Source organism: Ambystoma mexicanum, chromosome 4q (assembly GCF_040938575.1).
Source record: "Ambystoma mexicanum isolate Mex_15411 chromosome 4q, UKY_AmexF1_1, whole genome shotgun sequence".
Classification (NCBI taxonomy): Eukaryota; Metazoa; Chordata; class Amphibia; order Caudata; family Ambystomatidae; genus Ambystoma; species Ambystoma mexicanum.
In genome coordinates, this window is record NC_090928.1 from 1,128,215,586 (window position 1) to 1,128,231,742 (window position 16,157).

A 16,157-nucleotide genomic window follows, 5' to 3' on the forward strand; every position below is an offset into this window, starting at 1 on the left:
CACATAAATGCCCCTTAATCTGCTCTCTTTAGTGCACCTGCAATCCCTCCTGGTCTTGTTGATATACAAAAGGCAAGCGTTAGCCAGCATAGCTGGGTCTGGATGTTGCCAAGCCTTTATGGACTAAGGTCTTTGATTACTTGCTGATCATGAATACTAGCCTTGACTTGTGTTATTTTCAGCAGAAGATTGTTTTCCACTTACATTGTTCACTGGAAAGCATGTACAAATGCACATTTACTAAATCTGACCTTTGCTAGAACTGCACAAAGGCCAGGAGCGTCATCAATATGAACAGCTTTATGTACATTTACAGCTAATCCCTTAATCCTGTATGGGTTAAAGTAATGTTGCGTGCACACACACACACACACACAGTGGTTGGTCTGCAAACATGTACAAAAATGACTCTTTGAAACTGCTATTTAGTTTATAATTAATTTGTCATATGCAATGCATTCCCTGAAACTAACAAAGGCCTGAGGCTTGAAGTCAGAGTGTGTAATTTGAAGGTTTGTGTTTTAACAAGAAAAGGCAGCCAGTGTTCATACTAATACATCATTCTACAGTGCATCATGCTAAAATGAAGCCTGGTTCATATATATTCAATAAAAACAAACAAAGGTGTTCATTTCACAATGGAAAATGTGTTGCATGGAATTCAGTAAATTATTAACAAGAAAAGGCAAATGTTAGGAAGCCTAATCAATGTTTAAATTTAACAAGGGTACTTGATTACTGTAAACAGATTCTGCATTTATTTGCTTGACTAATTACCAATACACTACTATTAATTTATTTATTTAATATACTTTTAGCCCAATCGGCTCTGTATATTTTCATCAATATAATATAAATCAACATTGAATGTGCATAACTACTAAAATAGAGTACAAGTGGCATGATTCATCAGTCAAACACATAATTTAAATATAGCTAATCCCAAAACAGCGACATAGAATTCACTTTAATCTTAAAAATATAATTCCTCTAATAATTTAAAATGTAAACACAATTTTAAAACTTTAAAATAATATGTCTCTCGACAGTCCTTCTGATATATCTAAACATTGCATGCACAATTTCATTTGGAAGTAAATGAGATTATTGTCATTTCCTTCCAACAATTTATTCCACAGGTTCACTGTCTCAATTGGATCACGCTTATTATTGTAAGGTTTTATCCACTTTGCTCTCACATTTGGTTTATAAATGCTCAACACTTTCAACTATATTGTTGCCACACAATCTGCATAACCTAGAATCTCGATTTACATTAAGCTGAGCACACATCGATTCAGGCACAGCACATCTATTACATTTCATCAGTAGGTATTGTCTAACTACCCAACTAATATAAGAATACATGAAAGCTTGATTCCGCTTCAGCTAATGCAAAGTTAATTGCAGTAGCTGAGAAATCGCTAAATGTTACATGTTCAAAAGGAAGAAAAATAGTTTTTCTTGAGGTTATGCTAAAAGTCAACAATTATTGTTTCATTTTTAGCCCAAGTAGCTGTCTTGAGTCTATTGGAGGAGATTACGGTTTCAGGCTTAAAAAATATCACATGTTATAAGACGTGATATTTGCTAAGCCTAATTCCACCGTGTAAAGTAGCATCCAAAATGGGGGGGAGGTTAGAGAGAACTTCCACAACTCCTGTTGAGCAGATGCTATGTGGGAAAGAGCTGGACATGATTACTGACTACAGCGAAGAGAGACAATTGATATTTTATCTTCTTCCTTAGCTCTAAAAAAAATGTATGTTGACATTTATTTCTAAATTTTAACTGTAGTCTCTTTTCTACATTTTTCAAGCTTGACTTTTTAATACTTTTTCTTAGTGACATCACAATGTAGCACAGTGGTTGATGACATCTAATGTTAATCAGTGATAAGAACTAGTCCCTGGGTGTTCTGATGGTAGACCCACAACAATTGTTCTGTTCGTTAGTAAGCCTGCTATGCGCTCAGAGCTAGAGGGCTCTCTTGACATATGTAAAGAAGGCATGCTATCAAAGTAAGACAGACAAGTGATCACAGTGCAAGGGTGTTTATTAAACTGTAAAATGGGTGAGATAAACGCTTAATCCAAACCTAATTCTAACATGGGAGCAGGCTACGACCATCAAAAAATAATACTGTCCAAGTGGAGTCTAGTCAAATAAAAAGGACCCATCCTAAAAAGAACTTTTGCCAATCCTTACTGCTATGCTACACAATAGTGTGGGACAGTGTTCACACAAAATGATAAGTCAGGATGTAATGGCCGGGAACTCCCTCTGTTTTTAGCACGAGTCAAGGAGGGACTCTTGAGCACAATACACTCCTGGGCTTTTCCAGCACAAGTTTACAGTGGGTCTTGGGGATTATTAAATGTGTATTTACTAATCCTTCTGTAGAGGATTCTCTTCTATATAACAACCCCTGCTTTAAGAAGAAAAAAGGACTTCTCTTCTCTATACCTTCTCCTTCCGGAATAACTTGTAGGAATGTTTCAGTGAGAGCTGGATCATTAAGCTGGACGAAGACTAGGTCAGGATAGATGGTAGGCTCTTCTTCCTTCCTGTCTTCGATGTTAAAAGGTTTATCAGCTTCCCCAAAACCTAATGTACCTCTTTCTGTTTTTTCTGGTTCACTTTCTTTAAACTGAGGAAATACAGCCCTTTCTGGAATTGCTTGAGCAATTTGATCCCCATGATGTACTTCAAATAGAACTTCATCATGATTCTGTAAGAGAACCTGTACATCTCCCTGGAAGTCAGATCGATGACGCCTGCTAAAATGTCTACAACAAACTTCTATGCTAGGCCAGATTTAGGGCCGAACCTTATGAAACACCCGAGAGGGGGTATCAAAACCAAATCTGTAGGAATCATTCCTCTTTTCCCAGGGGGGGATAACCAGCTTCCCTACTGCTACACAGATCAAACCTATCGACTCTTTTGTGGCAAAAGAGGGGCTAGAAGCTCTATAACTAGGCTTTTGAAATTGTAGGGTTCCCCAATTATTTTCAATTGAGTCACATCCCACTCATCATGACACCATATGTAAGTGAAGTCTAGTCAAATAAAAAGGGCCTGCACTAAAAATAACTATTGCCAATACTTACCGCTATGCTATAAAATAGTGTGGGACAATGTTCACAAGAAAGGAAAGAAGTGTTTACAAAATTATAAGACAGGATGTTATGGCCGGGGTCTCTCTTCCCCACATTTTTAGCATGGGCCAAGGTGGGACTCTTAAGCACAGAACACTCCTGGGCTTTTCCAGCACGAGGTTACAATTCAATATCAGGACCTTCTGTGTTCAAGTCTCTTAGATGCAAAGTCTCTTGCTTCAGAGGGCCTGAAATATCGTATAGAACAAAACAAATATTCCTTCTCTTTATCTTCATGTAGGGTGATTAATCTTCACCCTTGGGTCCCCCTCAGCCGGGTTCCAATCCTTTTCAGTCATTAGCCTCTCTCAGTCGGGCTCATACAAACCACTCACTGTGGACATCCCTCAGTCAGGTTCATACTTGTCCAAATAACACTGTTCAATTAAGACTTGACTTTCAAACTGTGCAAGGGGTTTGGCTTGACCCTTGACTGACCACTTCGATTTCTCAGTTCAACACATTCTCCTTGCTCAGGAGCGGGGTCATCAGTCAGAGTCCTTCAATTGAATGCCCACATGGTGCCGGACCACTGTAATTGATACCTATTCTGCTTATCATTGACATCCGTCACACCCTTCAACAGCTGTGATCCACGGTCTTCTATTTACTTTGTTGGAGGCTTTGCGGGTCTGGGTTGAAAAGGGCAACTCCCTCTTTGCCGTCCTTTCAGGTCTCACTGCCTTTCTCCTCCATTTGAACTGCTGTCCTGGAATAGCTGTGTCCTCGTGCGTTTGGCCTTGCTCAGAGTATGCTTTCGTGCTCTGCCTTTTATCCCTATAGGGAAAAGGAAAGGGAAGTCAGGTGTGTATAATTCTCATCAATTGCCTGACTCTGCCTGACCCTTGTGTTGGGACATGTCAGCTATACGGCTCTGGTGTCAGTCAGTCATCTTTCGTGGTAATCGGTCTGTGAGAAAGTGTTTGTGTCAAGAAAGGGGGGTTGAGTTTCTAGATATACTACGGGATAGGATGTGGAAAAAGGTGTAATAAGGAAAGGGGTACCACGTCTCATCCTTCGTGTCCCACTTCCACTCCCCGAATCCCCTCAGCCAGGAGATCCTCCCGCACTGGTCCACCCCCAGGAACTGGATCCAATAGCGATGGCCGTGTCCTGGCCACCTGGATGACAGATCCCCAGGGATTAGCGAGTGAGACACCTTCAGGTTTCACACATACTCTTCCCCCATGCGATGTAGCTGCATCTGTTTCACAGGGGAACCGGGAAAGGAAGTCTACATTCCCCTGGTCTTTACTTTTTAGGTGTTCCACAGTGAAACAGTAGGGTTGCAGGTCTAAGATCCATCGCATGACCCTAGGGAAGGAATCCTTTCATTGGCTAATCCAAACTAGGGGAGAATGGTCCGTGATGGGTGTGAACTTTCGTAGTATCTAAGATGGATAATGGCCCACTTTATGGCCATGGCCTCTAATTCCAGCACAGAATATTTTTTTTCACGTGGGAAAAGTTTGTGATTTGTAAATAAGGTGGGATGTTCGAGTCCTTCACAAACTTGTGATAGGACTTCCCCCAACCCTGTAAGGAAGGCATCTGTTTGCAACAGGAAATCTACTACCTTTAGGATTGGGTTCTAGCATACGGTTTGATATGTTATGATGTGGCATTATAAGACGCCTGTACACAAGTGTTTCTAGGAGCCACAAGACAAATAGGGGCAAACAAGGGAGGACAAAATAACTATCTTACTAAGCCTTGTGTTATTCAGATCACGCAAGTGCGGGGAAGAGGGAAAAGGAGAAGTGCCGGGTCGGGTGGGTGGAGTGGAAGGGGGAAGTGCAGTTAACTCACAAGTGCAGCCAGCAGGTGGCTCATAATGCAGAGAGAGAGGGGACAGTAGGATTGCAGTTAAAGACCCTTAAGTGCTGGGGAACCCAGAGGCAGTGCAAGAGCAACTGGACATGCAGGAGCCTGGGCCCGAGTTCAGGGGGTGACCAGTGCACAGAGCAGTCAGGTGCATCAGCAGGGGGGAGGAAGAGAGAAAGTGGAATGAAAAAGGAAGCTCTTGAGTTGCTTCCGGAACCAGAGGTGATTCTGCTCAAGTTTGAGAGAGGCAGGGAGGCTGTTCTAGAGGGAGTCCCCAGCAGAGGAGATAGATCTGCCCTCAAATCTCTGCTTGGAGAAGCATCTGACCGTCAGAGTGTTGGAGGTAGATGAGCAGAGAGCTTGAGAAGGAAGATGTTTTGGAAGAGAAAGTTGGAGGTAGAGCCGTCCCAGGCCCCAGAAAGCCTTGTGGACAGTGCAGAGGGTCTTGAAGTTGATCTTTGCAGCCACGGGGAGCCAGGTAAGAGATTTCAGAGCTGGAGAGGTCCAATCCCTGGGCTTGAGGCCAAGGACAAGTCTCACAGTCCTGTTCTGGATAAGTTGTAAAGGTCGAAGAGTAGAGGCAGGAAGATTTAGAAAGAGGCTGTTGCAATAGTCCAGCCTAGAGAGGACCAGAGCTCTGGAGACAGTGAGCTTCTGGGGAAAGTGAGAAAAGTAGGAATATCTCTGAGGATATGCAGCTGATAGTTTGACTTCTTAGAGATGTCAGAGATGTGAGGAGAGAAGGAGTGGGTGTAGTCGAAGATGACACCAATGTTCTTAGCCTCAGTTCTGTTTCCCACTGACACTTATGTGTCGGAGCAAACGCCCGCATTCTGGAGAGGTGAGGTTGTCAGCAACCTCTATAAAGCCGCTCCTACATGTTTTTAACTGCTTTGCTGCTACAGCGCTTTTTATTTAACTACACTGTTACAGTGTGGAATTGAGGTCTATATTTTATATAACTGCTCATTTATTGATTGTGGTGCCTATGGCTGATAAATACAGTGATTTGTTTGTGCTGCCACCCTCTTTTTTCAGTATCTTTCCTGCACTTCAGCAAGTCTTCTTTCTTGCTCCATTAATCGGTGGCACTCCGCCTCAGTTTGGTTTCCCTCTGACACATATGCGTCAGAGCAGATGCCCGCGCAGCGGAAGGGTGCAGCGGACAGGTGCAGCGGGTGCGCCTTCAGCTCCCTGAAGGCGCGCTTAAGGCACGTCCGCCTGTGCCCGTCCGTAACAAGTCCGGGCTCTGGGCTACCAAAGACGAAGGTCTAGCTCCTCCTTATGCTCATATTACCCATTCACGCGCCAAACATATTGCTCTAGCACCCACAGAACTGTCTTGGCCTCCAGGTTTTCTGTGTCAGTCTGTTGTCGCTTCCAGTGTTCAGAAAAGGGTCACCAACCTTTCTTCTTTATTATAGCTCTCCTGGTTAATGCTCACTCTGCGGTAGCGCATAGAGATGACATAAGTTATATTCTGGAAACAAATGCAACTATTTTGCAATGCATTACTGAAACCTGGTTTGATGCTTATTCTGGCCAGTATATTGTTCAACTTCTCACTGCCAATTATGATCTATTTCAATTAGACCACCCTCCACAGAAAATAGGTGGTGGAGTTGCTTTTGTGGTAGAAAAACCCTACAGGTGTCAGTTGATACAATACGTTCATAATTTGGCCTGTAAATTACTTTTGAATAAATTGCAGCCATCCCTGGAAATCTCCATTTACTTTCTTGCTGTGTACCGCCCCCCAGGCTATGTCACTAATCAGTTTGTCATTGATTTTGTGCAGGCTATAGCTGACTTAGCTCTTATTTACTCCAAACTAGTTGTTTTGGGAGATTTTAATCTTCAACCTCAGCAACTCCCTGACTCCCCACCGCATAAACTTTTTTTCCTCTCTTGCAGACTATGGCTTTCCTCTTTGCAACCATGGTCCCACGCATGTAGGCAGAAATCAACTTGATACCTCTAATATTTCTCATCTTCTAGTTTCCAATCCTTTACCGCTGTTATGGTCGGATCACTTTTTGATTCCGTTCGCTTTCCCTTATAAAGCTAAGCCAAGTCACCTATTCTTAGGAAACTTCAACGTCACTGGGCTAAGATCCCTACTGATGACATCTCTAATTCTATTGTAATCATAACACACCAAAACAGAGAGAAGGGCTTGAACATTTGCACAGCTATGGTCTCTGCCTTTTAGCTTACGACCAACACCTTGGCCCCCTCTCAGTTGCTCCCCACTCGCACTGTGCCGTCAGCCCCCTGGTATTCTTCAGAGCTGAGGCTACTGAAACAAAAGTGTTGCCACTCCAAACGGAAATGGCGTCTTTCACCTGACCCCACTACCAAATTGGCTTACCTACAGGCACAGAATTACTCTCAATGCTCTATAAAAACACCCATAGCCCAGCATTACGCTAATCGTATCCTAAATGCTCCATGTTTCTCTAAGGAGCTTTTTCTGGTAGCTAAAGAGCTGTCTTCCCCTGTTCAACCCCCATCCACGACCATCCGCATCCAAGATAATTGTGATCTTATTGCTTATTTTTTCCAAGAAAAGATTTGTACCATTCGGGACAAGATCCTCTTGGAAAGAGTATCCTCTCTTAATACCCTGCATTCTCTTGATTGCTCGGTGGAACTCTGTCCTTGGGAACTTAGTCCCCCTCCTTACAGAAGCATCTGAACACTCATGTTTCATGGGACTTATTCCAAAATGCATTTAAACATGCAGTGGGCACCCCGCTTCTTAAAAAATAAATCTCTACTCAGCAGCGGCTGAAAATTATCACCCAATTTCGTTACTTCCAGCAATGCGGAAATTGCTGGAATCTATTATTACTCCCCAGGTCTCAGACTATTTCGAGGCTAATAATATTCTACATCCTCTCCAGGCCGGTTTCCGCCCAGGGATGGGAACAGAGTCAATAATGATTGCCCTTCATGATGATATCGCAGGGTTACAAGACCGCAGAGAGACCAGTGCTCTCATTCTACTCTATCTCTCTGCGGCCTTCCACCCCATTGATCACCAGAGATTCTTGCAGTGTGTCTCAGGCACTGGTGTCTCGGGAGCACCCCCTGAAGAATTCCACAGGGGTTGGCACTATCGCCACTACTCTTTAATCTATATATGGTCACACTGGGCAAACGTATTTCTTGTTTTGGTGTGTACTTTTTTATATACTCTGATGACACCCAGATTCTCTTCCATCTTAATGCCCTTAAGGAAAGTCCCCCCCCAAGCTTCTGAGAGACTGCCTCTCAGCAGTGGAGATGTGGATGACTGACAATTTGTTGAAGTTAAACAGGGGATACGACAGAGGTTCTAGTGATTGGTCAGGACTCTTGACCCTTGCTGGACCTCCGGTTATTGGCCAGCATGTCTGGGACCTTGCCGAATCCTTCTGCTGTAGTCAAGAGCATCGACATTAAGGTCATGGCTTCTGGCTCCAGAGAAGCACAAATCTCTGCAGTTTGCCAAACTGGGTTTGTTACACTGAAGACTCTAAAGAAGGTTCTTCCCTTTCTTCCGGATGAGGCTAGGGTCAAGATATTGATTACTTCCATTATGGGAACAATAGACTACTGTAATGGCATCTATCTTGGTCAACCACAGTCGCTACTCCAGCGGTTCCAGGGTTTGCAAAACACAGCCGCTAGGCTTACTCTTAATGCTCCTAGACTATCCCACTCTCATGACCTTCTCCAAGCCCTTCATTGGCTGCCTGTTAAAACCCGGGTGAACTTCAAGATTTTATGCACGGTTCATCGTGCTATTAACTCTGCGGGAGCCGATTTTCTTCAATCTAAGGTTTCTCTTTACCAACCAAAGAGATTGCTGCGTTCTTCCAACCAACTTTTGCTTTCTGTCCCCCGTTTTCGGCATGCCCGGGCAGGCGGCAGATCTTTTTCTGTGTTGGCCCTGTCACTGTGGAACGCTCTTCCATACCATATTAGGGGCAACCACGTATTATCAAGCTTTCGCAAACAACTCAAACCATTGCTGTTTTAGAGGTGTCTGCTTTCCTCTTCTCTCTGGTTCCATTAGCGCCTAGATGTCACAGGTCTTTGCTGCGCTTTATAAATATCGTTACAATACAATACAGGAAGGAGCAGGGAGGGAGAGAGAGAGAGAGAAAGGAAAGGAGGGAGCGGGTGTCCCAATGAGGAGTATCTCAGTCTTACTAGCATTAAGACAGATTATTGGCGGCACACCATTCCTGAATTGCGGCCAGACAGTCTGGTATGAGAGAAGAAGCAGAGGTGGCTGAGGGGAGCCTGAAAGGGAGCTGAGTGTCATCCGCATAACATTGAAAATTGGAGCAGAAAGTAGCGATGCAGTGGGTAAGAGGTGCAAGATAGTGGTTGAAGAGTGTATGGGAGCGAGGGGTCCTCAGGCCCCCTCGTGTCGTTCGCTCCTCAGTACGAGGCTTGGACCACATGCCTCCGGTAGTGGGATTGCCCCTTGCCCTTATGTAAAGTTAACCACGGTTGACTGCTGCATAGATGGGACTACTGAGCAGGACATGGGGCATCCATCCTTTGTGCCCCCTTTCAACTCCATCTTGGGTAAACAGGCCTCACTGCGATAGTACAGCAATGCTCAGCTCCCCTTCCACCGCAGCGGCCAAGGACAGAGACACACACACAAGGCGCGCAGGCAGCTGGCTGGCCCCCACCCTTGCACTCCCCCTGCGAAGGAAAGCTCTGCGCTTCAATTCTCACGCTGAAGCTGGAGAAAGTTGCAACAATCAATATGCTACAGTTTTCTTCCTCTGAGATCACTGTTCGTCTGAGAACCGGCATGTGAACCAGGATGAGCTAAGCACTTTCTGCTCGATTCGTCCTCATAAACATGCAAGCCACTCACCCCCATTAGAACAATTTATTGCCATCCTGACCCTGCACTCCCTGTAAGGTATTTCTTTCATGTACCAGACCCTCGCCTGTGCTGCGAAACCCACCCATTACACTCCTTACTAACCTTAAGCATTTTTACTACTATATATGTTTTTATTTGTACTAATGAGTTTTGAAACCTAGGAAAAGATGCGAAACACAGCCTGATTCTTCTACATGCACAATAAGGTCAAGGCCTCCAATTAAAGCCACGAATGACCCAATTGTACTGACAATTATCATTGTGTATGACTTATGTAGAAATGTGGCAAGTAGCTTAAAATGTTTTAAATAATTTGTTATTTAGTGTGTAACATTAGCTTAGGTAGTGACCACAGTGACCGGACCCTGACCTGCGTGGAGCACAAGATGTTTGACGTCCGTCATCTTGTCAGCCACTCAGCCAACCAGGAGGAAGAGATGCCACCCACACCTACCGCACCACACCGCCTGGCCAATCGGGCCATTTAGCATTTTTTGTTAGAGTTACTTTAATTAATATAAATATAAGTGTGATGTAATGAGGGTTAGAGGGTGTTTTGGGTTATTTCCTAGCTGGAGAAATAAACCATCCTTTGAACTCTTGCAGCCGGGTCTCAGTGCCTCTTTCCCCGACAAGGGGTTGTGTCGGCTATTTTATTTTCTCTCACACGTAGTAAGCCCGGGAAAGGCACCTACAAGAGCCAGGGAGAGAGGTTAGACTCCTGGGGAACACCACAAATAGAGAGAGAGATAGAAGAGAGGAATGAACCCTGTTGGAACTGAAAGGGTCAGTCGGTGAGAAAGGAGGTCAACAAGGCCAGGGCCTGATCAGTGATACCAAGGTTGTCCTGGAGACGATTGAGCAGGATGGCATGGTTGACTGTGCAAAAGCAGAGGATGGATCGAGAATGAGGACAGAAGGGAGATTAGAGTCAGGATTGGAGAGCAAGTCTTCACGGGTGTTCAGGAGAGCAGGTTCCGTGTTTCTGGCAGCTCTGAAGCCAGACTTGTCATCCTGGAGGCCACACACAAATTCAGTATGTAGATTAAGCTGGGAGATGGCCTGCTTTTCCAAGAGTTTGCCCATTAAAGGAGTGATGGATATCGGGCGATTGTGAGCGGGAGAGGAAGGATCGGCCGAGGGCTTCTTTAGAAGGGGTTGCACAAGAGAGTGCTTAAGGGGGGAGCAGAAAGTTCCAGTGGCAAAGGAGTGATTGCAGAAATCGGACAAGTCTGGAGGAAGGATGTCGATGTGGTCCTTGATAGTTCTGGATGAAGAGGGGAGAACCTGCTTTGATGAGACTTTCATAGAGCGGACTTGTCTAGAAACATTGTCAGGGGTGAACAGGGGAAAGGAGGAGAAAGGAGGAGGAGATACAGCCTCAGACGGGCCGGGAGTGGTAGAGGAGGAGGAAGAGGAAGTAGAGGAAGAGAGGATGGAAAGGCTGTCCTGAGTTTTAGAAGTGAAACGAGACTGCAGCAGGATTGGCCAGCTCCTTGCAGATTTTGAAAGGTTTGGCTGAGTTAATAGAAGGCACAGAGATGCGGGCTTGGATGTAGTCTCTCTTCTTAGAGAGGACAGAGAGTCTGTACTGCCTTTGGAGCAGGTGGCAGGTCAATGCTTTAAACATTCTGCAAAACATTGAAAACAATACTGAGATGGTTTTCTGTTGTGAAGTTATTGAAACAATTGCTCAGCTAACATGGAACCACTTACTAACCAAAGAAAAATAGAAAGAACTCCTGTTATTTGTCACGACCAATCTGTTTAGCAAATTCGGAAACTGGTCATTTAGCTCAGCATTGTCTCAAAAATCTAAGGAGGAGTCTATGGAAATAGGATGCTTAAGAGGAGAGGAATGGGAAGAAAAAGAGGAGGATATAGAAACCTTTAGCATACGTTTATGCCGATCCTCATTGTTTATTTTACCTATGAAAGAGCCCCAGTGAATGGGTGAATAGTGAAAGCATTAGTTGATTTTGGCAGTAAACATACAGCTATAAGAGCCGATTTGGTCTCTCCAGCAGATCTAGAACATGCAACCCTGGTTAGAGTCACTTTTGTACACGGAGGTAATGAGATCTATCAACAAGTACCGGTGTACATTAATATCAGAGGAGAGTACCGGCTAGTATCATCATCCATTAATCCTGGATTTACGTAAGAGGTTATTATAGGAAGTGACTTTCCAGAATTGTTGACCCTTCAAGAGCCTCCTTTCCCACCCAGAGAATGTATGCCACAAGATCAATTGCAGTCTGATTTCTATTCCCAGACCTCCCCGGTATGGGAACGGACAGAAGCAGATCCTCACAGAGACATTAGTTGTGTCAAATCTCCTCCATCCCAGTTCATGGGCTACTCACAGGGAACTAAGGTTAGCATCCAGTCCCTACCAGCACCGCCCAAGAACAATTGCGTGAATATGCGAGAGTCCCTGGATAAAGATTCCACTTGTCCTCTCCAGAGTCCTCAGACTAGAGAACTTCAGAGAAGAACTAACCTTTCCACCTTGTAGAGGGGAAGGGTATGTGAGAAACCAAAGGATGTCTCATCCGCTAGTCCTCGGGGACTTGTCATCCAGGTGGCCAGGACACAGCCATTGCTTTTGGATCCAGATGGTGGGGGTGGACCAGTGTGGGAGGATCACCTGGGTGAGGTGTCTTCAGGGAGTGGGGGTGAGGTAGCCGATGAGGAGATGTGATATTCCCCCCTTTTTTATTCATCTACCCCATCCCATTTTGTAGGATTTTCCAAAGTCCCAACTTCCCACCCGTTTTTACAAAAAACACTGGGCTGAGGAAGAGGGTAACAGACTAACTCTCTCACATCGTGCTGGACATGTCCCGTTAATCTGGTCAGGCAAAGTCAGGTACTTTACACTAAGTGCATACACCTGAAAACCAGTTCGCTCTTCTCACACAAATAAAAGGCAACACCTAAAGACACACACTGAGCAAGGCGGAACACGAGTATGAGCAGAACTTCTGGTACAAAGGCACACCTACTGGCGGAGAGCAACGGACCAAGGGACGAGAGAAGCGGGCCTGAAAACTGGAGGTTGTTGCCTCCGACAGACCGCAAAAGACACGTGGAGAATGCCAGATCCCACAAGTGCAGATTGCATTGTGTTTCAAGGGTGCCAGTTGTAGCTCAACCTGAAAAGGGAAGCACTTGCAAATACATAAACTGCTGGTGCCAACCTTGAAGGTTTGCTTTAAGGTGTTATAACATATATCATCCACGTCCATCCAATGGAGTTTCTGGGGTTCAGCATTCTTTAATTTATCTGTTAGTCTAGTGTTTTTGTTTGAAAGGTTTGGAGTAAACCTATGGTAATATCCTATGAACCCTAGGAATGCTCTGAGATCTCTTTTACTCATAGGTGTATGTGTATCTAGGACGCCTTTCACTTTCGCATGTTGGGGCTGTACATTCCCATTCCCTACAAAGAAGCTGAGGAATTTTACGGCTGATTGGGCTACGCTGCACTTAGCTGGATTAGCAGTGTGGCCGGACTCTCGGAGGACTTTGATTATAGTATAAAGATGGAAGAGATGATCCTCCCAGGTTTTAGTATAAATGACGATATTGTCAATATAAGCTCCACAGAAATCGGAATAGTCACAATATTTTATCCATGAGGCGTTGGAAAGTGGCTGACGCGCTGTGTAAGCCAAAAGAGAAAACTTTGAATTGAAGTAATCCTACGTGCGTTGAAAATGCCGTCTTCTACTGGGACTTGCCAGTACCATTTTGTTGAGTGTAGGGTGGATAGAAAGATGGCAGTTGTGCGTTTGTCAATTAGGTCGTTGATGTGTGGCATGGGATAGGCGTCAAAGTTGGAAATTGCATTAACTTGACAGAAATCGATGCAAAACCTCCTGGAGTGGTCAGGTTCAGTGACCAATACGATAGGGAAGGACCAGGGGCTTGAAAAAGGCTTGATAATATTTGCTTTCAACATTTTATTTACTTCCACAACTACTGTCTGTTTACAGGCTTCTGGGAGTCTATACGGTTTTAGATTAACCACTTTTCCCTTAGGTGTTCTAATATAGTGCTATGTGCCTTTTATTCTGCCTGGGTTTTCTGAAAATACATTGGGAAACGATGTAATTAGACCTTTTAGATCTTGTTGTTGAATAGATCGCTCTGGAGGAATTAACTCAAAGCTTTCTATTTCCTCTGGAACCAAACAGGATAAGACTTTGGCATGGGTGGCTGGCCGGTTCTCTATCCACTCTTTTAGGAGGTTTACGTGATGTAAATGGACCTTCTGTTTTCTATCCATTTGGGCTACTTTATAAGTGCAGGTTCTGGTTAGTTCTAATATTTCATAGGGCCCATGCCACTTAAAGACAAGTTTGTTTTCTGAAGTGGGTAGGAGGACCAGTACTTTTGGTCCTATGGAGAGCGACCTTAAGCTCACCTTCCTGTCATAAGTGGACTTTTGTTGGTTCTGGGCTTTGTCCATATGGGTGCAAACTAGATCTCGAACAAGTTTCATATGCTCTCGCATTCTGGTAGCGGTTTGCAAAATGGGAAAGGGTGCCTCTTCTCGTTCTTCCCAAGTTTCCCGGAACATGTCCAGGACATCTCTAGGCTCTCTAGCATAAAGTAGTTCAAAAAGAGAGCATCTGCAAAAAAGCCCAAAAAGGTTATATGTGTGTCAAATCTATAAAAGGTTCAAACAAACCTCCAAATTATCGACCCACTGTATAAGAACAAAGGCTTAGAAGATCCACAGTACGACGTGTAGAACTGTTCACAGATGAAGATACATCCATCAGAAAGCTTGACTTGACACCAGTGATGAATAAGTCTTATTCATGTAAAAAATATAGCAGGAGTCGAGGAAGAAGACAAAGTCACCACAGTACAAGCTACACAACAGTGTGATTGATACTGATGCTTCCTTTAATGTTCGACCAGTTTTGAAGTTCAAGCTCTCTCTCCCCCAGAGGAATTTTCATGTAGGATATATCATGTGGCTCGCACCACTTAATGGAGCGAGGTTTTGTATCAGAGGTTGGCACAGGCATGTCCCTCTACTGCAAGTCTGCCTAAACACTTGATTTAATATACTTCAACGTTCTACTGCATAAGACTGACCTTGAAGCACTACTCATTGAATTCCAATTCCTGTTCCCAGGCATTGGATACCTAAAAGCAAAGCCGATTAAACTGCACATAGACTCTTTGGTTGAACTGGTATGCCTTCAACACCATTACATCCAATTCCACACGAGACCAAAAGTCGAAGAGGAGATGATCAAACTGGAGAAGCGGGGGTTATTGAGGTGGTTTCTGGTCCCACCCAAATCCAAACAACCAGAACACGTATGAATCTTTGTTGATAACCACCTACCATATAAGGCAATTTGACAAGAACACCACATTAGCCCGCAGTAGAACATATCAAAACTGGCCTGAGTGGCACCATTTATTTCTCTAAACTTGCATTATAATCTCAATCCCAGCAGTTGAAATTGGATAAAGGCTCCAAAGTGATCACCACATTCTCTACACACAGAAAGCTTGGACGATTCAAGAGGCTAACCTTTGGCATCTTGGTGGCTGCCACAATGTTCCAAAATACCATAAGAAGCATGCTCAATAGCCTGCATGGCACCCTCAATATCAGTGACAACATACTGGAAAGAAAAAAACATCTTCACCATCTGAGAGCTTTATTCCAGACCTCCATGATCACCGGTTCACCCTTGTTAGGGAGAATTCTCAAAAATAGTTAATTTCCCTTACCTACTGAGTCCCTCAGCAGATTTGCTGGATTTCTAGGATTTATTTTTCTCACCTGGTAAGAGTGTGAGCCTTTTTTCCCTCTCTTACATGTGTTTTGCTATGTGTACTTCTACTTTTTGTGTGATCTTGGGCACTGGAGCCTCACCTACTCCATGGCACCATATTCTCCCATGTGTATTACACAGCACCTTCAGTGCAGTGACAGAGGGTTGTCTTTTAGACTTCCCACCGACTCCATTTTCCCGGACAGACTACTGTCCCCCAGAAAAGATAAAGTTGCCATTAACTTTATTTAGTCACTTTCACAACACACCCAGTCCACCCCATCTTCCATGGAGTATTGGAAAGGGTTAATTCCTATCCCTTTTTGTCTGTGTCTCTTGGAGTATTGCTTTGCTCCCTTTACACTAAGGGCCTCATTCCGAGTACGGCGCTAACCAATGGCGCTATTAACGCCTTGGTTGACGCCGTACCCGGACCGGCAGCGCCTTGGTGGTTGGCGGAATTAC

At 44.3% G+C, this 16,157-nt stretch overlaps 1 protein-coding gene across 1 annotated transcript in view; it reads right to left on the minus strand.

Moving 5' to 3' along the window:
- The window catches only part of DNAH14 (dynein axonemal heavy chain 14), a 2,000,441-nt gene that overhangs the window by 1,229,535 nt on the left and 754,749 nt on the right, over positions 1–16,157 (minus strand). The gene's annotated exons all lie outside the window — the stretch shown is intronic.